The sequence below is a fragment of the Acomys minous genome (assembly GCF_964271855.1).
Source record: "Acomys minous genome assembly, chromosome: 12".
NCBI lineage: Eukaryota > Metazoa > Chordata > Mammalia > Rodentia > Muridae > Acomys > Acomys minous.
Window position 1 is genome coordinate 57,335,088 of NC_140493.1, and position 23,692 is coordinate 57,358,779.

At 40.7% G+C, this 23,692-nt stretch overlaps 1 protein-coding gene across 2 annotated transcripts in view; it reads right to left on the minus strand.

Moving 5' to 3' along the window:
- The window catches only part of LOC311578682 (uncharacterized protein), a 240,209-nt gene that overhangs the window by 115,162 nt on the left and 101,355 nt on the right, over positions 1 to 23,692 (minus strand). The window contains exon 5 of one of the 2 annotated variants that reach the window (XM_084748708.1): positions 12,356 to 12,445. The exons of the other annotated variant lie outside the window; for it this stretch is intronic. The gene's annotated coding sequence lies outside the window, so the exon portion shown is untranslated. Of the gene's footprint in view, positions 1 to 12,355; positions 12,446 to 23,692 lie in introns of those variants that run through there. 2 annotated transcript variants of the gene reach the window in all.

Sequence of the window (23,692 nt, forward strand, 5' to 3'; positions counted from 1 at the left end):
TTTACATGAAAATAGACCCACTGTAAAATTTCTAAAATAATGACAGTCCTGTGCCCAGAGGTGACTGTGCTGCAGTGCCGGGTGAACCCAAGTGGAGAAACCATATGCAGGGAAGGGATCCAGGCTGCGCTAGGGCATAGACTCTAACTTTGTGGCATAGATTGGGCAGCTGGGCAAGTGCCATCTGCCTAGCAGCAGCTATGCCTGAAGCAGCTCCTTTGAATAAAGATTTCCAGCCGACTGCACATCTAAGTGGCAGGGTCATGGATGGCCTTAGGGTCTGAAAGGCAGGAATGTGGCTACAATCTAAGAACAGCCTTTGCTCCAGAGAGAAGTGAAGAGGAAGGCTCGCCCACTCGTCTCAGGATATACTCACACAGATGCTAGCAAAGATAACTACCCCCTGCAAAGCCATCATCTTTGAAGAAGGAGAGAATGCTTGCTTCTTATAGTTTTATAATTCAGTAAATGAACTCATTTGCAAGGCTCATGGTGTAACATGATTTCACCCTGGAATTACCCACAAGGGGAAAAAAATTAAAATTCATCTCCATGAGGAATTGACAAATACTATGTAATCAAATTGTCTGTGACAAGTGCTGTCATGAAGTCTTAGGCTTAAGAGAATCAGACGAAAACTGAGATATCATCTAATTCACCGTTCCATTGTATGAAGACAATAAGATCCCAGAAGATTTGCTCCCTGGTTCCACGGTGCCACAACTTGTCCCACTACCTAGGAATGCAACAGTTCAGTACTGTATAATTGCATTGCAAAACTATATACCACCATCTTGGGATCATGATCCAAAGCTTTGCTCAGGGTTGGGCACATGGCTTAGCTGTTAAGAGCACTGACCTTCCAAAAGACCTAAGTTCAGTTCCCAACACCACATGGTGGTTCAGTGCGGTCCATAACTCCTTTTCCAGGGAGTCAAATGCTCTCCTCTGGCCTCTAGAGCTGCTACACACACACACACACACACACACACACACACACACACACACACACACACACATCAACACACTGAGCAAATGTACATATAGGCAAAACACAGGTATGCCAAAATAAAGTAGATTAAGAATAAACATTAGTAACATAATCTCTAGGTCCCACTGTTCATAGGGTGGTGAGTCTTTCCATCTGGAAATCTTTTCAAAAATTTGCTTGGATCAAATGCAACCAAAAGCAGTCAAATATGTCAGAGGATTCCCCATCCACCTTCCAAAACCCTCCTGCTAATACAAGACACCCTTTTAGCCTATGAAATCCACCCACCTTTCAAATCTTTGACTCACCGTAGAAGCAAAAAATAACAGTAGTTGGTCTCGTTGCTCTATCAAGCATGTGCATAAATAACCTTCGGTTTGGACATGACGAAATTTGAATATGAATGTATTATTTAAATTTCTTATTCATTGAGTAGCATTTTTTTAAAAAATAGATTTTTAGAGTCTAGCAGCCACAGAACAACGTAACAGCCACCTCTACATGAACTGTTTGAAGCAGTACTGAGCTCATTCGTGATTCAGACACTTTCTTCCTGTTATGACTACCAGAAATAGTCCAGATACCATGATCTGTGTTGTGTTGTCCCTAAGTCACACCTTGTACAGAAATCGATACTCACCCATTCTATGCATACATTACGAATGAGGCATAAACGTGTGTGTCAGCACAGGAAATTTGGAAGGAGCCGCTGGTATAGCACCACATCCTTTGCTAGCCTGTGCTAGCCTGACTCAGCACCTAGTGCCAGGACTTGCATCCAGCAACTACACAGAGAGTTGGTTAATGTGAATTCATTGGAAACAATTGACTTAACACTTGGCTTTTCTAATTTAAGTTTCTCTAACTTGGGACACTTTAGTTCATTCATGGAGACGAAATAGGCATAAAGACATATATACATAGATAATTGTCACTTTTTAAAACCCATGCTAAATGCTATGATTGAAAGATAATAAAAAGCTCTGAATGCACAGAGTGGGGTTGGATTAGCTCTGCTTAGGGAATAAAAGAGAGCTCAAGGAGGATGCGTCATTACAAATCTGTGCCCAGAAGAACTTCCGTGGGTAGAGATGAGAAGCCAGAAAGAGCGAAAAGCACAAACAATGGCCTACCCCGCAGTCCTGTCGGGATACAGAGCTGAAGACATAATTAAAGAAGAGCGTACAATAGTGCCATGTGGCTTGCCAACTGATAAAATCTAGAGATCATTTTCCACCTGTTAATTTTTTTTCACTGAGAATCTGCAGGAGAAAGACCATACTGGATGTCAGTTGATATTAACGTGTTCTGAAACTACTGGATTCTAAAAGTCTGCATTTTTGAAAATATCACCTAATGAGCACATATTTATATAACAGCATCTTATTCAAGCTTTATTAGGACAAAATCAAAATTCATGGAGGCTAGTTACTCACATATTTGCTGGGGCAAAGGGACATACCTCATCCTCACCACTCCCCTGTTACATCACAATTCTTCCCAAGGACTCTGGCCAAGAAACATCCTCCCTTAATATAGTAAGCAATGAACTGAACATTGCACCATGAAGAGATTGTTTTGGTGACATTTTGAAGACCCAGCATTGAACAATGGCTACCTCTTCAGTCTCCTAAATCAGCTAACCCAACTATTACTTGCAACTTGATCCCTAAACCAAAGGAGCCTATGTTTGTTCCTTTTATTCTACAACGCCAATTTCCAAATTCACCGTGATTTGGTTTTCTTTACATTTAGTGTGTGTGCATGCATGTTGCCACAGTACGTGTGGAATTCAGAAGAAAACTTGTCCATGTGGGTTCTCTTCTTACAGACAGAATCAGGCTCACACTGTCTGGTGTGACTGTAAGTTCCATTGCCTGCTGAGCCACCTGGCTGAGCCCTGACAAACTAACTTTACTATGGCAACGAATAACTCTAAAACATCAGCATCTTAACAGCAAAACACTGCTCCTTCCTGACGTAACACTCCAGATATGAGTTGCCGTAGACCTATGTATTTGTTACTCATGAGCAGTAACTGACAGAGACATCACCATCTGGGATATTATAGCATTCCAGAACAGACTGGAAAGAAGCCCCAGGTTGTCTCAGGAGATTAGCGCAGCCTAGCTTAGGACTCATGGGGTATTCCATTGGTCTATCTGGCATCATATGAGCCAGGGAATAGGAAAAGCATATTTCATGAGAGCTGTTGCCCCTGACTCAATAAACTGGTATAAGAATTTAAGAATCAGAAAGGTATAGAAATTGCCAGCGAGAGCTTTCAATGTTGAAGGGGAAAAAATAAATTTTGTAATGGTACAAGTTATAAGAAAGATGCTTTTCTGAAGGCACTTCAAGTAAAGCAGGCCACAGCTATTCCCAGAGACTGAATCCAACTCTTTGGACTTTGCTCCAATCAACAAAAGAATTTCTAGATCATTTGGGGTTATGTACTAATCATTGCTCCATTAGCCAGCCTAGAGCCCCCTTAATCAGCTTTGAACTTGGAAGATTTAGGAGTTTACAAATCTGCTAGTTTAAATGAGGTGTCGTACACATGTAATCCCAGCACTGTGGTACCAGAAGCAGGAGGGGAGTGAGTTTAAGACCTGGGTTATGTAGGCTCAAAACACTAAGGACCAGGAATATAGCTCAGTGATAGTGCTCTTGTCTATCATGTGCAAAGCCCCAGGCTGGATCCCCATCCCAGTTAATTAATTAACCAAATAATTAACCTACTAACTTGGGGAAACCTCTGGAGTTCAAGAAAATAATGCAACCAAATTCAGCTTAGCTCCAAATTGATGTGAATAAATTTGCCAGGGAAACCACAAGCCCATCCTAGATGCTAGTGGAAATACTGTTGGATACAGGCATGAGGGCCCTGCTCAATTTATTCCTGGAGTAGATTGTTTCCTTGGTTGTGGTAAATATTACTTTCCTGTGTGGTTCTTCTTTCAGGCCTTAAAGCAATGTTTTTGAGCCTATTCATGGGTCCAGTACTTAATACATCTACTGTCATTTATTTGGGTGGTGGGGTACCTGATAGAATTACCGTGCTCCTCAGACTTTGGAAGAGAAAGACCCAATAAACTGAGGCACAGTGAGCGACAGCCCTGCTCTAGGAAGACTTCTCTGAGCAACAGCGATGGTATGGTGACCCCAGGAGGCTCTCCCGTAATGTCTACTGCAGATGTAATAATAGCCTCCAGCAAAACACAAGAACCTAAATATCTTTCTCTCTGCCAGGTAGACAGAATGCAGATCTTCAGGGACTCAGGAAACACAAGGAACACCTCTCCAGGCAGTCCAGGCCATGGAAAATAGCAATCGTGTTTGCATTTGAAGGAATAAATATTTAAAGTACATGACGTTTCCACCCCACTTACTTCAGAATTATTTTTTTGTTCTTACACCCATCTCCCTAAAGGAAAGCCCTGCTGGCAGGTCTCATAATTATTCCAACCGCTTGAAAAGTCTAAAAGTTCCTCCGTAGAATGTGCCTGTCATACTGCTCCTATCATTCAGTATAGTGTGAAATCCCCTTTTATTAAACCTTACAAACAAAATCAGATAGAGGCATGGGCTCCGGTAGGGAGCAACTGCGGGAGCCCTGCTGAGCAGCAAATCAGATTGCAATTGCATTAAGACAGAGCTGAGACTGGAGAGATGGCTCAGGGGTTAAGAGCCCTAGCTGCTCTTCCAAAGATCCTGAGTTCAAAATCCCAGCTCACAACCATCTAGGATGAGATCTGGTGCCCTCTTCTGGCATGCAGGTGTACGTGCATGCAAAACACTATATACTTAACAAATAAATAAATCTTTAGAAAATAATAGAGGTGAGAAGGAAGAAAGTGAGGAGGGCTCTGAAGAAAGAGGCTGCCCTGTAGCTGAGACTGTAACCTCCAGCCATGAAGAAGGACAGACAGCAGGAAAAACGGGACCCAAAGCCCAAGTTACAGTAGTGAGAGGAGCGTTTTCAAGTCACCCAGCAGACTTTTTGCAAAGTCTCCCCGCGTCACAAAAAAAAAAAAAAGGACCCTGAGTGTGCATGGCAACACTCAGTCAGCAATTGCTGAGCTAGCGCAAGCATAAGGAAATTCGTCTCCTAAATTAAAACAGTTGTAGAGTCGTCTATTTCATCATTATTTTTGTAAAAATCGATATTGAGGCTCGGGATGGTGATGTGCATGACTCAAAGCTAAAGACACGGAGTTCTGGAAGATACCACTGCCAGTGGGTTTCGTGCATATTCCCATAAATTTTCCTTTTTAACGGGCTGCCTGGCCTGGCCTCAGTGAATGAGGATGAACTCAGTCCTGACGCGTCTTGAAAAGCTGGGGTAGGTTGGTGGGGGGCTCCCCTTTTCTGAGGAGAAGGGGAGGGGTGGGAGCGCGGGAAGAGGGTGGGACGGGCTTCGGTTGGAATGTAAAGTGAATACATTTTTTTTTATTATAGATGGAAATCAGCTGTAGCTGATTTCACCTTGGAGAGGCTAGGAAACACTGATAAGAGAGCAAGGACGTGACGGGGAGATGAAAAGAGTGCTACTAAGCCAATAAGCCAACAAAGGTTTTAAGCCATCGGCTACCCAGGATGTAGGTAACCCAGGGGTGTTCTGGGGAAATGGGACTACCCACTTCAGAGTTCTCCACTTGTGGAAACAGGATAGACGTTACCCATTCGTGTCTATTTGTGATTGGGTGACCGATACACCTAAAAGAGCTAATTCATGAAGGCCATTGGAGGTTTTTCTCTGCAGAGCTGACATCCCTGCTTTCAAAAGCAGTACACGAGGCAAACATCAGAGATATCAGAGATGCTGACGGCTGAATATAAGCCTGCATGTGTAGACACCAACAATGCCAGAAAAAAAAATAGTTAAAAGATGTTTTTAGTTTTGATTATCAACTGTTTCTGTCCACTTTTAAAGCATAGATGGGTAAAACATGGGGAACTTGGATCCCTCTTGTCCGCTACTGCACGGTTCTTTATAGATGTAATAGTGGAAGCTTGCCACAAACGTTTCCCAGTAACCCAGCCTTGCCCTCATGCGCTTTGCTGACTCCCCGCCACTAGCCGGATATTCACACGTCCTTCACACCCAAATCACCTTCTATTTATCAGCCTGTCATTACGGCGCCCAAAACCGATGCACACTTGATGTGAATTTTTGTTAGCTTCAAAATAGATGCAGACGCATTATAAACATCTGAATATTGTAGTATTTTAAATGAACGAGTCATAATAAGGTTGAATCGATACGTGTAGCGCAGGTGGTAAAATTGGAATGTTTGAACTATTCCTTGGTGCCTTCGTTAATGTATCAAAGAGATCTATGGCTTTGCATCAGGCCATTCTTACAAATGAGGAACAACATCTTACCAAGCTTAGAAAGAAATCTCTGTCTCAAATAAAGCTCTAAACATTCTGTGGATATTACCTTTAACAACGGTGCCTGAGAAGTCGATTTCTAGAAAAAAGCTAATTCTTTAAGTCATTTTAAAGTACAAATCTCTGACAAGAACTAGAACTGTAACCTATCTCCCGAGAAGGAAAAAAAAAGACAAAATAAGTGTATATTTTAAAAGGACTTGAATTTCTTTAAAGCCCTCAGAAATGTTACCATTTAGCCATGACATTCCCCGTCCGTTTGACCTCAGCTTGACACACAGAATTGCTCTGAACAGCTGTGGCCAGACACACTACTTCTACATCTTAACTCTCACTTCCATAATTTCTTTTTTTTTTAATGCACATTATAATAATGCCAAAGACAGAACCAGAAATAACAGAAAAAGCAGAGCCATGAGTCATCATAAAATCCACGTCTACCAGACAAAGCTGTTGCCAACACTTGATCACAAAGTTTGTAGACATCCCAGGTAGAGATAGTGCAGCCTTAGGCATATATCATATTTTTCGGACCATAAAACGCAACTGACCATAAGACACATCCAGCTTTTAGAGCAGTAAAAGAAAGAAAGAAGGAAAGAAAGAAAGAAAGAAAGAAAGAAAGAAAGACAATAAAAACAGCACCCTAATTTCCTGCCCCACTTTTGGGGAGAAAAAGTGCATCTTACGGTCCGAAAAATACACTATATGCTATGCTCTTTTTTTATTTTTTATTAATTTATTCTTGTTACATCTCAATGGTTATCCCATCCCTTGTATCCTCCCATTCTCCCCTCCCTCCCATTTTCCCCTTATTCCCCTCCCCTATGACTGTTCCTGAGGGGGATTACCTCCCCCTGTATATGCTCATAGGGTATCAAGTCTCTTCTTGGTAACCTGCTATCCTTCCTCTGAGTGCCACCAGGTCTCCCCCTCCAGGGGACATGGTCAAATATGAGGCACCAGAGTACGTGTGAAAGTCATACCCCACTCTCCACTCAACTGTGGAGAACGTTCTGCCCATTGGCTAGATCATAGCAGCCTTATTCATAATAGCCAGAACGTGGAAACAGCCTAAGTGTCTCTCAGTAGAAGAATGGATAAGGAAACTGTGGTACATATACACTATGGAATACTACTCAGCTATTAAAAACAAGGAATTCCCAAAATTTGTGAACAAATTGATTGAGCTAGAAATGATCATAATGAGTGAGTTAACCCAGAAGCAGAAAGACTCAAATGGTGTATACTCACTTATATCTGCATATGCTATGCTCTTTACCTGACTCCATAGACTCAAAAATGACTAGATGAGTGCTGCCTGGGTTGCTCTCAAGGTCAACATTTTAATGTTTGTGTTTTTAATCCTATTATTTTATGTGTGGGGGTGTTTTGTCTGTGCATACGTCCGTGCACTGAATGTGCGCAGTGCCCATGGAGGCCGGGGGGAAAAAAAATCAGTTCCTAACTGAAGTTATAGAGGTTGGTGAGTATATGTGGGTCCTGGGAACCAAACCTGGTTTTTCTGGAAGAGGAGCCAGGCCAGGGCTCTTAAACATCTACTCCAGGCCCCGCAAGCTGTGTTAAGGGGATAGAAGGCCCCTTCTTTGGAAACTATTCCACGCTTGGGAGGTATTGTTCACACTATTTCTTAATAATTCTATCTTATCTCTGCTTTTAAGTAAAAGGTGGGGGTGAAAGAGGTACTTCCTCATGTTAGCTACTAACTCCAGCTGATGGTGAGGAAGGTGAGGTATAGAGGGATTAGTTCAGGAAAGCTAAGAAAGTGACGGGGTCTAAGAAGAATTTCCATGCATGTGTTATCCAGTCTCCATACTTTGACACTTGGGTGACTCGGCTCCCCGTAGGTGGAAGACAGCGACAGACTTTGTAATCACACAGATTTTAGTGATTCTTCGTGGTTTCCAACCTTGGCCGAGTATTAGAATTCCCCAGGGAGCTATTAGAAAACACAGTTACAAGACCTCACCTAGCATCTCTGAGAATAAAGCAGGCAATGAGGTGATTTTAATGTTCCTCCAGAGTTAAGAATCAGCACTTATTTTTGGTAAGAAAAAAACAATGGGCTACTTTTAATAGAAATGATTTATTAACTTAATAAGGCTTGTTCTAAGTATATAATAATCTGTAAAGTTCAGCATTTTAGTCTCCAAGTAGATAATATACTGATTTAACCACCTATCAACAGGGGTTCGTTGGAGGCCTACATAATGTGCCAATATAGTTATTAGTATTATTAATAAGGTGCAGTCATTGACCCCATGTGCTAGAGGGAAAAATGCATTTGTTTAATTGGAAAATTAGTATGTGCTACAATAAGTATTTAAAGATGTTAAGATGTGGATGAAAAGCAAAAAAGGAAGTCACTAACTCTACCCAAAAAAGTCAGAAATGGCTTCATAGAGAAAGAAAAAATAATCAACTATAATTTGAAGCCGTGTTTTTGAAAAACATGAAAAAGAGAGCTGTTGTAATTATTTGGAACAAAGCCTTTTATGAGCAAAGGAGTTGAACAGATGCATCTTTAAAGAAGGTATACAAATGACCAACAGGTCTATAAAATACTATAAATATTATTAATAATTGGGAAAATGTTAATCTAAACTCTAATTATCACTTTGAAACATTGGCAATGCTTGCTATAAAAATCAATCAATACCTTAATAATTGCTGAAGAAAATAGAGTGAGATTATAAACCTGTACAATGTTGATGAGGGCCTGGATGGTCCGTCCAGCCGCTGTGGGAAACAGCCCAGTGATTTCCCAATCAATTAAAAATAGAATTACAGTAAGACCCAGAAAATGCACCGTTCCAAACGGTCTGCTTACCCAAGAATTCCAGGTTCTTAAAAAGGCATCTACAGCCTGTCTTCATTGAAACATTGCTCACAGAGGCTAAAACATGGATGTAACTGTGTTTCAAAAACAAAACAAAATAGCCCCCACCCCCGCCCCGCCAAAAAAAAAAAAAAAAAAAAAAGTAACCGTAAGGCAAACTACAATATTTGAGGCTTCAGTTCTGGTTCTGGATGTGGATCAAGATCTGGACCCGAAAAAGCCACAAATCCACCTGGGAAGGGAGCGTGAAGGAAAGAGGCTCGAGGACAAATGGGAGAATTCGGTTAAAAACTAAGCAGACGTGGAAAGTAGTGGCGGCTAACAGGAAGACATGCCTTAAAGAACTCAGGAAAAGACTGCACCGAACAGCAAGCCGTGACTAGTAACTAAGAGGTGAGAGAAGTTAATGAAGGTTCCACTAGAGCATAAAGCATAAATGAGTTATTGTGGAGACTCAGTGTGGAGGGAACAGAAATACCCAATGTGAAAACACCCTTTTCAAGAAGTTTGGTAAAAAAAAAAAAGAAGAAGAAGAAGAAGAAGAAGAAGAAGAAGAAGAAGAAGAAGAAGAAGAAGAAGAAGAAGGTGGATTTCTGAAGTAAAACTGATATATTTAAAGAGCAAACATAGAAGCTGGAAGCGGCCTGTATGCACTGCTTTGTTGCTATGATACTTAATTCTGGATAAATTGCTTTTATTTTTAGCAATCTGTTTCAAACCTCTTGGATTCCAAACCCCTGAAGTATTTCCTAGCATGTGTAAGTCTTCCTGCATCCTTCCTCCCAATCCTGGGGCCTTAATGTCTATTAGACTTTTGTAAGGAGAATCAAATTATCTCATCCCCTGTCCCAGTGGTCCAATGTGACATTTTTCAACATTCATTAATCATCAGTAACTTCATTTCAAGGTCTTTTGGTTTTGTCTCACCCAGGTAACCCGTGGGAATCTAATTCTGGTCGTTCAACCCTTCTGTTAGCCACACCCTCCCACAAACAGCCTTTAGAGTTATTTTTATATGCCATCTGCCTTGCATAAAAAGTACCTTTGTTTTGAGGATATAGGAAGTAGTTTAATTAGCAGAGACAATTTCTTGCAAACAAACAAACAAACAAACAAAAAAGGCTAAGTGTTCAGAAAAGCTCGATGCTTCTTGTGTATACGTTTTCATTTTATTCTGAGGCCAGAAAGAAAAGATTGTGGGTACCCTAGAAACCCTTCCTGCTGCCCACACTTAATCTGAACCTCAGTGACCGGTGACACTCTTCCATCTACTCTCCATCAGCTCCGTTCCCCCACATATCCTCTTGTAGCAACTACCACGTGGGATTTCCAGGGGCAGCTATTGTGACGTTTCTCCTTAGAGCCACGCGTCTGTTTTCGACAGGGATGAGGTCTCGCAACTCAGTTACCTGTCAAGAGCAATACACAATCTATTGGACTTCAGACTCTAGAAGGAGAAAGGCCCATGCTTCCAATAGTTTCTTACCCAGTTTTCTTCTACCCAGGATGCGGCTAGTGTAATATCAAGCAAGGAGCCCCGCCCCCCCCCCAAACCTTTCCCTCGCCAGTATCATGGCTAAGCAATTTATTGAGAACCTGGACTCACATCCCCCAAAATTTAGAGATTACCAGTACTGCCTCCCCCCAAGAATAGAATATTTATCTTAGAAAGGTGACATATAAACTATATAAATATACCGAGAAATCTTAAATCTAGATATTGTGGTTACATCAAAATGCCATTCTGGGTAACCAGTCTGACCCATGAAAAGCTTTTAAAAAATACTTTATTTTTATCTTTTTAATACTAACAGTGGGAGGGTTTTGCCTACCACATGTGTGCAGTGTCTGGAGAGACTAGAGCAGGGAACTGAATGTCTGGAAAAATGAGGTGACAATCATTGGGAGCTGCCAGAGAGGAAGCTTAGTGGTCCTTTGCAGAGTGGACAGTACTCTGAACTGCTGAGCCATCTCCCTAGCCCTCCACACAAAGCTCTGGATGACATACACAGAGGATGTCAGTGGGCCCACCCATGGCTAAAAAAAAAAAAAAAAGTGGGTGAAGGGTCAACAAACTGCCTAGGCAATCCAAAGGAACTCTTCTCTCAGAATATTCTCTCAATAGCACACCAGGACTCCGTAGCTCTCATTCCCTTTATTGGGAGAACATACCCAGTAACTTATTCCTCCCTTTATTGAGTGACCATCCTAGCAGCTGAGAGCCGTTGGGATTTCTGGCTTTTTGGCACCTACCCGTCTTACCAGTATCTACTCCCAGACCACATACCTCCATTCACAGCCCTGCTTTGGATAATCTTATTCAACGCCATTTCATTTGCATTCATGTCCACCTAGCAAACGCACGTTTGAAGCATAAATGTTCCTCCACCGACATACAGCCCAGTGGAAACCTGCTTGCCACCCTGTCTCTTCTTAGCGTGCATTTCTGAAGACACCTACGTACGCCGCAGCTCTGGCCCCTCAGAATGGATTCCATTTTTGTATCATCAAAGCTCATCCAATAGATCTTGGCAGACACTGATCATCCCGACACAGTTCACGGAGTCGAGTGCAGGTCTCCTGATGCTGTGACACACTGGGAAAGCAAATGAAAGAACATGACTTGCTGGAGTCTGTCCCTTTATACGACCACAGTTCGTGCACACAAGAGGACATCGGGACATCCGTAGACGTTCAGTGGCGAGGGACATCCTCCAGATCTTTCATGCCTTCAGCCTTTCTAGTTAGTCCTCCTCATCTTGTAGTTCCCTGTCTCTGCCTTGTTCGCTCTCTCTTCTCGTTTGCTTTCTCCTTCTCGCTGCTCCTCTCTGTGAGTGACTGGGTTTGCTCTTGTTTCTCTTTGCGCTCTGATGTTTTCCAGGCTATTCGGCCCTCCATCCTCCAGCCCCAGCCACGACTTCAACTACCAGAGAGAAGGCAAGCAGGGCCATGCCGTATAACTTTCAAGTACAAGCGATGCACCGAGGAAAAAACGCCGCTCTGCTTCTTCCCAGTTGTCTTGGGTAAGTGTCGCCCACACACCCCTTGCCCCACCGTTTGATCAAGCTGAAAAGCACATGAGCCACTGACTTTCTGAAACTTTGTGCCTCTGTTGTCATTGCTTCAACAAAACATGGACAATGGTACCTGCGTTTGATGTGCACAGCAACGAGATGGCTGATATAGTCAGAAGTCACCTAGACATCAATATGTTGAATGAATTATTAACTTTGTTACCACTTAAGATCACAGACTCTCCTGACCAAATAAATAAAAACAGATACTTTAATGATGCATTTTGCAATTGCTGGGAGACTTACCACAATTTAAGAAACCGCAAAACAAGAACCAACTGGATTCTTCTGCGACTAACTCATCAATTTCATTGTGTTTAAAAAAAATACATAATTTTCATGCCTATGACAATTTCTTCAAAGTTTTAATCCATTTGTATTGTTTCAGGGGGAATGGAACACTCTGGCTTCCCACATCTTGCCCCAATTCTGCCCCTGGTTCTGGAATGTTATATGTTTTTCATGATCCTAGCTATATCTCATTAAGTTAATAACTTGGAGTCAAATGTGTTTTTTCATTGTCTTGTTTTCTAGCAGTTGGATAAAGTGCCATGGCTTGTCCGGAAAGTATTCTGTGTTGGATGTCTTTCCTCAGCAAGAAAATGGCACACGTGGTAATGCTTCCTCTACTGTACATAAATTGCAGAGGCTACCACGAGAGAATTATGAAATAAAAATGAATGCTTTAAAAAGCATTTATGGAGACTGGGGAATAAATGATAGAATTTTCTTATATTTCTTGTATATGCAGATAACAGATACATTTAATGCAAGAAGGAAATAGAATTTTAATAGAATTTTTAACTAAAGATCTTGAAACAAAACTAGACATACATTTTAATTGAATTTCTGGCTCAAATTACAGCAAACCATTATAAATCATTAGGAATCAGTTTTAAAACTGCTTTCACTTTTCTCCGTATTACAAACACAGAGGTAAGCTTTTACAGTTTCAGATAAGTGTTAATAAATTACCCGAATTTCAAAATTAATGGCTGCCCGGCTGCTTTGCGGAGATATCATTGTGTTTCATGAATATTTTGATTTTGTGATTAGATCAAAATGCACTGAATTCCTAAACAGTCATAACCAAGGTCCGCTGATCATAAACTGCTCTTTTTTAATAAATTATATTCCTCACAAATCTGCTGATATGGAATAATTAGAAATCGGTTGCCTGCATTTACTGTAGTATTTGCATGACTTTAGATCTCCACCTACTGATCTAGAGGCTGGCAGGAAATGTACATTTTGTACACTTCTAAATATACCTTGCCTGCAGAGATAATGGTTTATATTGTGATGGTAAGGAGGTTTTTATTTGCAAAAAAAAACAAAGAGGTGTCACTTGCCAGTTCTGGAAGACATTGATTAGGCAGTTTGTGTCATTCCTATTCAGAACTTATTATTTACAGCTTTCTTCTTCCCTCTCCTCTGTAAGAGATAATACCTGCACCTTGTAAACTGCTTAAAGAGTGTCTATTTTGTCTTCTTGGAAAAGTGTGAAATGCATTTTATAGAATGTGAGACTATTTAAAGTAAATATAAACTAAGTAAGGTACAGTATCCTATCTATTGCTGTATCTCTAGGTATAATCTTTAAATTGGTGATGAAGGAGCAGACACCTGCCTTGAGCAAAGCAGTCAGCTCTGGGGTAAACCCATCCTTCCCCACATAAAGCACACAGGTCCACATAGGAACCTGCTGCCATCATAGGTCATATAACTTGACAGTTAAGTTCAATTAGAACGGAGACCATTGACTACGGACTAAGATGATCTTGTCCATTCTTCCAAATTAATTATCTCTCCGACATTTTAGAATACCACAATCTACTCATGAATACAACTCTAAAGTTTTAAAGAGAGGTTCTTCAAAGTAGGGGAAATACTTCTTGGTAAGGTAGAGATTCAGAAGAAACAGTCACAAGGCTATTAGTGGGTTATGGGATGGAGAGATGGTGCAGTGTTCAAGGGTACGTGCTGCTCTGCCAGAGGACCTGGGTTTGGTTCACAGCATCCACAGTGGATGGCCAGCAACTCATATAATTCCAGCTGCAGGGACTCCAATACCCTTTCCTTTTCTTTTCTTCCCCTCACGGGCACACATGCACACACGCGCGCGCGCGCGCGCACACACACACACACACACACACACACACACACACAAATAAATAAATCTTTTAAAAGAGTCTTAGCTGTAGTTTCTCAATATGTAAAGCCTCATATTAAAGAAGGAGGCACTGAAGAGACTCTGTCCCCACAATCTGAGGGGCCCAGACCACCCTATGTCTACTTGCATCCTTGTGCAGTGAACCTTCCAAGTTGAGATTGGGTTCAACCAGTTGTTTTTCTGGTAGTTCATAGAAAATGACTCTTCCTCAGACTTAGAAGGTTGGCCAATCATAACTGCATGCCTTCCAGATTCCTTGTGCTTCCCCACCATTGGGAATTGATGGCAAGATTTTCAATGAATAACAGTTCCTTCCTGAAGGTCATACCAGCCTGACACTGTGAACACACAAATGTTCACTTGCTTATGGGAGAAGCAGAAAGTGGTAACATTCCTATCCAGGTTTATTCTTCCTTAGCATGTCAGCAAATAAATCCAAGAGTCACTCCCAAGTCTTACTCAGAGGCTAAGAACGTTGGTAAGAAGCGCATAGAATTAACTGTTAAAATACCTTCTACAGCTGTTGTGTGAATTAACTGACACAGAGCATGAGGGATGTTCCAGGTCTTAGAACATGGCAAGCAATGAGCATTAAATAGAAATAGATCAAGTAAAAGCCATGAGAGAAACTTGCAACATAGATTTGAGGTGTTCTTTTCACATGACACCTTCTACATGTATGTTCTGTGTTCATCTGTCTACATTCTCCATGTAAATTTTTAAGTATGCTTATATTTACACTGAAAATGCTCAGGTGAGACTGCAGTCTCTGTTCAAAAAGAGGGCATCTACTCCATCATATACGCCAGCATTTGCATACAAAGAAGGCATCTCGGGGGCTGTGAGCATCTCTTCGCTCTTTACTATATATTAGAATCTACAAAGCAGAACCATATTTTCTGAAAAATCATCTATATAATTAGGAACCTCCATCTTCTAAGAGATAACTATTTATAGATTCTAGACCAAGGCCACCTAGCCCTCCTAGGGCAGGGCACTTTGGGGTAGAACACGGTGGAGTAGAAGTGCTGAGCTCATTACAAGGAGGCTAAAGAGACAAAGAGGACAAGATCAGAGTCCCCCAGTGTCCTAAAGGCTTCCCACTAGGCCCCTTCTTTTAAGTTTCCAGTAACTCCAAGTTGTTTCAAGCAGGGGACTATCCCTTTACAGTCATGTAAGTCCCAAGCTATAGCAATCATTCAGTCACATACATGTACACACATACTCTACACACATATGCCAACATGCATGTGAGCATATATACTCGTGTACAACACACACACACACACACACTCATACACACACATACACACACACACACACACACACACACACACACACACACGTGCATGAAAAGACACTTTGGCCTGTGAATGGAACATTACACAGCATGCACTGAGGTATCTTTTTCTTTAGCCTTAAGGAAATACAAAACATTCCCACTCTCAAATACATCATGCTACTTTGTGTCTCCTTCAAATATAAGTGCTCTAAGTGCTCGGTTCTCCTGCTCCATCTCGTGGCTCTTCCCCCTCCCTTCACAAATTCAAGCTTATTCGTTACAGTGATGTAAAGCTTTCTAGCATATTAGTCATTACTCCAATTAGCTCAGGTGTGACTATAAGGTAATGCTACTACTGTCTTAGTTGGGGTTATTGTTGCTGTGATGAAACACTGTGACCAAAAGCAAGCAGAGGAGGAAAAAAGAGTTTATTCAGCTTACACTTCCGCATCACAGTTCACCATCAAAAAAGTCAAAACAGATGACACTCAAAGAGGAACCTAGAGGCAGGAGCTGATGCAGAGGCCGTGGAGGGGTCCTGCTTGCTGGCTTGCCCTTCATGACTTGCTCAGCCTGCTTTCTTATAGAACCCCAGACCACCAGCCCAGGGATAGCCCTACCCACAATGGGCTGGGCCCTCCCCCATCAATCACTAATTAAGAAAATGCCTCAAAGACCTGCTTACAACCCAACCTCCTCTCAGATGACTTCAGCTTGTGTCAATTTGCCATGATTTATCTAGCACGGCCACTTACCTATAGTGGGTGTAGAGAGACGAACAGCTCAAATGGTGTGAAATGCAGTTGTTGATTTCATCACAAAAATTACTTCTCTCCAAGCCTTTCCTTTTTAGTTCATGGCACTACCTACTCGGTTATTTCAATCAGAACCATAGTAGTAATTCTGTATCTTTCTTTCCTTTTATATAATTACTATATATACTTCCAATGTACTCCCAAGTACAGGCAGCTATACTTCCAAATTACACCTCAAATACATGTTTCTCTCTATTTCTACCAATAGTTCAAATCATACTTGCCATGTCTGAACTACATCAACATTTTTTTATTTTGTTTAACATAATATTTAGGAGGTTAATTTGATAGTGTATCCACCTAACAAAACAATAGCCATGAGTTCTTCCCTAAAGTCTATGGCCTTCTCCACCACTGGGCTTTAGACCATGTTTAATATATTATGCATGAATTCTCTCCTGTGGTGAGGGCCTCAGTTCCAATCAGAAATAAATCGCTTTTGTAACAGTCAAGCCACTGCTACACCAGTGGGCACAGTTTCCTGGAAAGTAAGTATGGTATCATGTAGTCTAACTCCATTATTTTTGTTTGGTTGGTTATTTGGTTTTTTGAGACAGGGTTTCTCTGTGTAGCCCTGGCTGTCTTAGAACTCACTTTGTAGACCAGGCTGGACTCGAACTCACAATATCCACCTGCCTCTGCCTCCAGAGTGCTGGTATTAAAGGTATGTACCATGACTGCCCATTGTCTAGCTCCATTTATTCTCAATCATTATAATCAATATTTTCATAGATGCTATTTTAGAATCTTAACCTAATAATTTTTGTGTATATATTAATATGTATGTTGTGTATGTACAAGTGTGAGGGTGGTTGTGCAATCCTATAAATACAAGGAGGCCAAAGGAACTATTGAGTTTTCTGCTCTATTACTGTGACTAGACTTAAGGCAAGCAAAAATAAGTATATCATAAATACCAGAGAAAAATTAGTAGTGTTATCCCATAACAGTGATGAGATATGCCCTAAGGCCATATCCAGGCCAGGAGAAAGAGTACATGTAGAATTCTAATTCCATCATTGTTATTAGGTCAAGGCTGCAACTGGAAGCATGCATATCTCTCTCTCTCTCTCTCTCTCTCTCTCTCTCTCTCTCTCTCTCTCTCTCTCTCTCTCTCACACACACACACACACACACACACACACACACACACACACACACAGTTGTATTGTACCCATACAACTCAAGTAGAATATGAAGTTTACCTTCAATACTTTGAAAATACTACTGCAGGCTGTTTAGGATAACTAAGTAATACTAGTTAATTGTTAGTTGATCAAATCATGGTCATATAAAATACTAGTCTATTTTTAATCCCAAGAATATACATCCTATGTTTAACAGATAGCTTTGATTCTATAGATAGATAAGGTAAAATAGTTAGATAAGGTCTTCAAAAACCTCAGAGACATAACGAATATGGCATTTAAAGATGTTTTTACTATTTTAAAGATTCGTTGACAATGATACAGATTAACTCCTGGCAATGCCCAGCCTACCTCAAAGAAGATGATGAGCATCAAACAACCTCCTTATGGAGATGGTTTCAAATGTGGCTAACCAGCCACTGGGCAAAATGTCCTCATTTTGGCCACTGACAGAGTTCTGCCTAAAAATGGGCAAGCTTGGCTGCAGGCAAAGTCGACATCCAAACTCTGCCAAGGCAGGGTAAGCAAGTCCTAAATAGTTCTTGCCTTACAAATATGTCTGTCAGATATATTGGACCAGAAGGCCGAGGTGCTCCAACATTATGGAGAGTTTTGTGTGACTGTTCAGGTAGCAAACTGTCTCTGCCTTTTTTTTTTCACTTTGGAAGCTGCTAACCTGCACTTCCTGTTTATTTGGATAATTAATTTTATTCCTTCTCAAGTCTCTGATGAGGTTGAAGACCAGATAGTTTAGTTTTACAGTTATGCTTAGTTGTTTCGAGGTTAAGATGTTTTTAGGTCTAGATAGAAGTTCTAAGTTGATAGAGATGAGATATGATAGATATTGATTTACATTCCAAACTTTAGACTCACCAAAATAGGAAAGATGTTTTCTTCAAGGTTGCCAAATACAAATAGCCAAAACACTAAGAACATAACATTTGTATAATCCCTGATTGTTTCATGGTTCTTCTTGCTGTATGCAGTTAATTTTATATATGTGTAATAATATAAATGTATATATAAAAATAAAAAATATTTTAAAAAGAAAAGGAAAACTCCCTTACATAATGTCTGCCAGTGACATACAACATGATCAACAAATGTTAACTTTCTTCCTTCCTTTCCTAACTGCCCGCCCCACCATAGCACATAAAAGTTCTCCTTTCTTAGAACCAGCTGTGCTCAAGATGAACCATCTGTGGCTGTCAAATCAAAGATGGCAGCTGTTCCCTCTGTGCCTTGCAATGTTACACATTTAACACAACTATTGCAACTGAGATGGGGCTCATTATCACTGGATGGAATGAACTTTTTCAAAGGAAGCTTCTTAGAGTAAGGGTGTGATGATTTTGACTTATCAAACAGCATATCCAGAAGCAGAAAAAGTAAATTTTAATTAGTATTTTTTTTTTTAGCAAAATACAACAGAAACAGAAAGAATAACAGAAAGTGTCTTCTTGGAGCATGCTTCCTAGAGGGGACAATAAATTATAAACAATATTGATATATTTGTAGGTGTGGTGGTTTTAATAGGTATGGCCCCCACAGGCTCATGTATATGAATGATTGGCCCATAGAGAGTGGTCCTACTAGGAGGTGTGGCCCTGTTGGAAGAAGTGTGTTACCATGGAGACGGGGCTTTGATAAGTGTTCAAGCTGCACCCACTGTGAAACACATCCAGTCCCCCTCTGCTACCTTCCCATCAAGATGCAGAGCTCTCAGCTCCTCCAGCACCAAATCTGCCTGGATGCTCCCATGCTTCCCATCATGGGGATAATGGAATAAGCCTACGAAACTCAAACCCATCCCAATTAAACGTCTTCCTTTGTAAGAGTTGCCGTGGTCTTGGTGTCTCTTCACAGCAATAGAAACCCTAACTAAGACAAGTAAATGTCTTATAAATTATCTTTTTCCAATGAAAAGCAAATATTTGTGCTTAGAAAATCAAATTGAATACCTTCTATCAGCAGACATACATGCATGCAAGGGGAAATTATTAAAGGTATGAAACAGTTTTGTAATCGCACACAGTACCCCTGCCTTCTCGACAGAAGGGAACAAGCTCAAACAATGTACTTGCCAAATTAAATAACTGAATCAAAGGAACAAAAGTCTACTCAGTGTTATTTTCCAGGAAGGAAATGTTAGAAAAGTAGCCTAGCCGCCCTCCCTAGAGCCAGAGGCTGAAGTTATTAGCATTTGCGCAGGAGCAAAAGGGGACAGAAAATAACAGTCCATAGGAAGGGGCATGGAGAGATTCAATATGTTGGGATTCAACTTTTTAAATGACTTTATCAAAAAAATCTGGGGAAACTGGCATTTATTAAAAGGTAGCCATCAAAGAGTAGAAATTTCAGATTCAGTTTTCAGATGGGAGACCCCCACCTACAATCATAAACATCAGAAAGGCAACACCTACTAATAATGTTTTGTCTTCTGTGGTGGTTAGCACTTGAGCAAAAATCAAGACAGCACTACTCAGGCCTTGCCTCTGTGGCCACACTCGGGTGACTCTAGGAAAATAGGGCTCCGATGGCTATGATACGACATAATGCATTCCATCCAGCCCTGTTGATAAAGCGCGCCTTCTCTTTTACATTTTCAAAAGTTATCATCCACTCTTTACAGAATAAACCAAGAACTCACAACGGTTCAATTTCCCTGGCATTTAACGGGAAATCGGGGCCATTTACTGAATCGTAAGCAGTTAAGCTAATATTTTCTTAAGATAAATTTAAGCCTTATTCTAAAGTTTGGAAACGGACTTTTGACGTCTCATGCATACTTCTATTATTGCTAATCTCAGCACTTAACTTTGGCATCACCTTCCTTTGGATTGTAAACTTGAGGATGGTAATCCTGTCTTGTATTTTAAAGTAATGGGGTATTTAGAAACTGCTAGGTAATATGTTATCTTTGAAAATCTCAAAAAGGTTAATGCCATAATATTACATTATTTTTCTTATGAAAAAGATCAAATTACAACCAAAAGGATAAGTGAATTACTCAGTTGTTAGGAAAGTCTCTATGCACAAAGAAGAGGAAGAAGAGGAAGAAGCCTGATTTGTTTGATTTCAGATTAGCACCAGCTAGCTGTGTTCCTAGGTTATAATCTTAGCGCCTGGTTTTAGCGTCATAAGTGAACGCGAATTCACTTTATCTGCAGCGCGCACACACACCAGGAGGAGGAACACCTAAGTGACTCCTGCTTTGGGGAGGTCCTTTGGCATTGGGAAGAACTTATTCTTACTAAACCAGGATAGGTGCTAAGATATGATTTATGTGCCAATAAACCGAAGTATTTCAGGTGCACAAAGTAAACCTAGGTATAAAGAACTACGGATATTCTCTCATCGCAGATTATCAAGGCACTTCCCAAAAGTTAGGAATACATCACATATCCTTCCTCAGCTTTTAAACTTTATCACCGTCACTTACCAAATTGATGTTAAAAATATGGTATTTCATCCTGTAAATTGAAGTATAGATCCCAGATATAGTAATAGCCGTGGTATTTACTGAAGTGGCTATGGAACCCTCCAGCTATGTTGCTAGGGAGGGGATGCATCAAAGCACAGAAAGAGACCCCAGATTGGCAGAGTAGGTACCATGCTATCACAAGTCTTGGTAATTATAGTCATCACACAAAATGCCCTCCACTCCCGTTTCATTTTTATAGCCTGTAAGTTGGAATACTACAGGTTGACCTAAGCTTACAAACCGTGCAATGGTCTGGTGCATCACTAAAAGTAAAAATACCTTTAGCCAATTAAAAATCTACCGCAGTTCACCGAGGGCAGTGGAGGTGGTGGTGGATAGGCAGTGACAAGATGCAGAAAGCGAGCTGGGCCCAACAGCACATCAGTTCACACGGGTAAATTCTTCAGCTAGTACACACTGTCCAATAAAGCCCGCCTAATCTGACGAGACTGTGTGTTGAGAAGAATACTTAAGGCTAAAAAAACAAAAACAAAAACAAAACAACAACAACAAAAAAACCAAGATGTTTGAGGAACTCAAGGATGTTGAGATGAAAAGAAACACGTTTCAGGTGGTTTTCTCCTCTTCCTCTCTTGCCTGTCTGCGGTTCCTCTTCCTCAACCTATTCCTTGAGGTGTCTGATGAGCTACCCTGAGCTCCTGAGCCTCGCTCGGGCCCTATGCCACTCTTCTGCATCGTCTGTCCTCACTCACCACTAGGGAACTTATGCCCTTAAAGCATTTAATCTTTTCTTCCTCTTAATTCCCACCAATCCTGTTCCTCTTGCACCAAGGAAGCTTTATCTGGATGTGATTTTTAAGCAGTCAACACATATGCTAAGTCGCTACACAAACACACACATATATGTGTATATACATATACATGTATGTACGTATATACACGTATCACAGAGTTCAACTAATAAACACTAGCAAACTGACAGTTTCGGCAAACAGAATTTACTCAGCATCAGCCACTTCGATAACCAAGTGTTATTCCAATTAATAAAGCTTGCGGCCTGACAGTACATTCCTTTTTAAATTTTTTACCACCATCCAACCTTTTATACAAGCTAACTCTCTATTTATACATGTTCATCCCTCCTCTCCCTAATCTCTAACATCAAGTAATATCAGTTAACAGAAGATGGAGTACTACCAATATTTGCCATGAAGTGGACACTTGTTTCCTTCCCTTTTAACCCCAGTATAGTTAATATTTCCAATCTATGACCCTTGGATATAGTGTTTTCTTCCTCAAAACAGTAGTTCTATTTGATGTGTGCAAAATACAAGGCCAGCCATGCCATTTCTTGGCCAAAATTCCTCTGTGATTTCCAACAAATGTAAGACAAATTTTAAAGTTTTAGGCAGGCAAAGCAGTTTCTCTGTCTGCTGTTTCCTAAATTCATAAGGCCTGGAACTCTCAGTGGCCTTACCAACCCCACCCCACCCCCACCCCACCCCCGCAACCCCGTCCTACCTGTTTAAAACTAGGGATCCTGTCGCACTGAGAGAACTGCATGGTGAGATGTGGGAGACCGGGAGATGTTGTCAATAGCGAAAATTCCCTGAGTCAGCAACAACTAAAATTAATCGAAAACTCAAACAAATAATAAATCGAAGATGCTTCTACCTTCCCTGGCCCATGGTAACCCCACACAGCTTCAGTACAGCCCTGCTCCTAGACACACGATACATGCATGTTTCCAGTGCATCCCATCACATCACTCAAGGTAAAACACATTGCCTGGACCACCTTAGCTCACAACCCAAACTGTTGGAAGTAAGTGGAGCTTCCTGCTCTTATGGAAATACAGTGGTACTTTCTTTATAAAACAAAAACAAAACAGTTTTATAATATTGTTCCTCAGTATGTAAGTATCAGATAAATATATCTTTGGATATTTGATTTTATAAATTGCTGCTGTGGTGGCTGATTGTTGTTTGTGTGTGTGTGTGTGTGTGTGTGTGTGTGTGTGTGTGTGTTTGTGTGTGAAATGAATTTTGTCTTAATAACTTCCAAGAATTTTAGAATTGGCTATTTTGTGCTATGTGTATATGCAAAGTAGTCTTCTCAGTTATAATTTAAAAATCAAAATATTGGCCTGGCGGTGGTGGCATTTGTCTTTAATTCCAGCACTTGGGAAGCAGAGGCAGATGAATCTCTGTGACTTCAAAGGCAGCCTGGTCTACAAAGCAAGTCCAGGACAGGCAAGGCTACACACAGAGAAACCCTGTCTTGATAAACCAAAAAATAAAAATAAAAATAAAAATATTGATAAACCTTGAAAAAATTGAGGCTGTTATATGTCCTGTTATCAAATATTCAGCCAAGATTAACTTTGTTTTTTAAAAATGCAAGTATAATTATCCAATTAGTATGCAAATTTTATTTTTTCTTTAATAAATGGTAGAATTATATGCACACTAAATAATCATTTTTATAATAAATTCATTATAGTATTA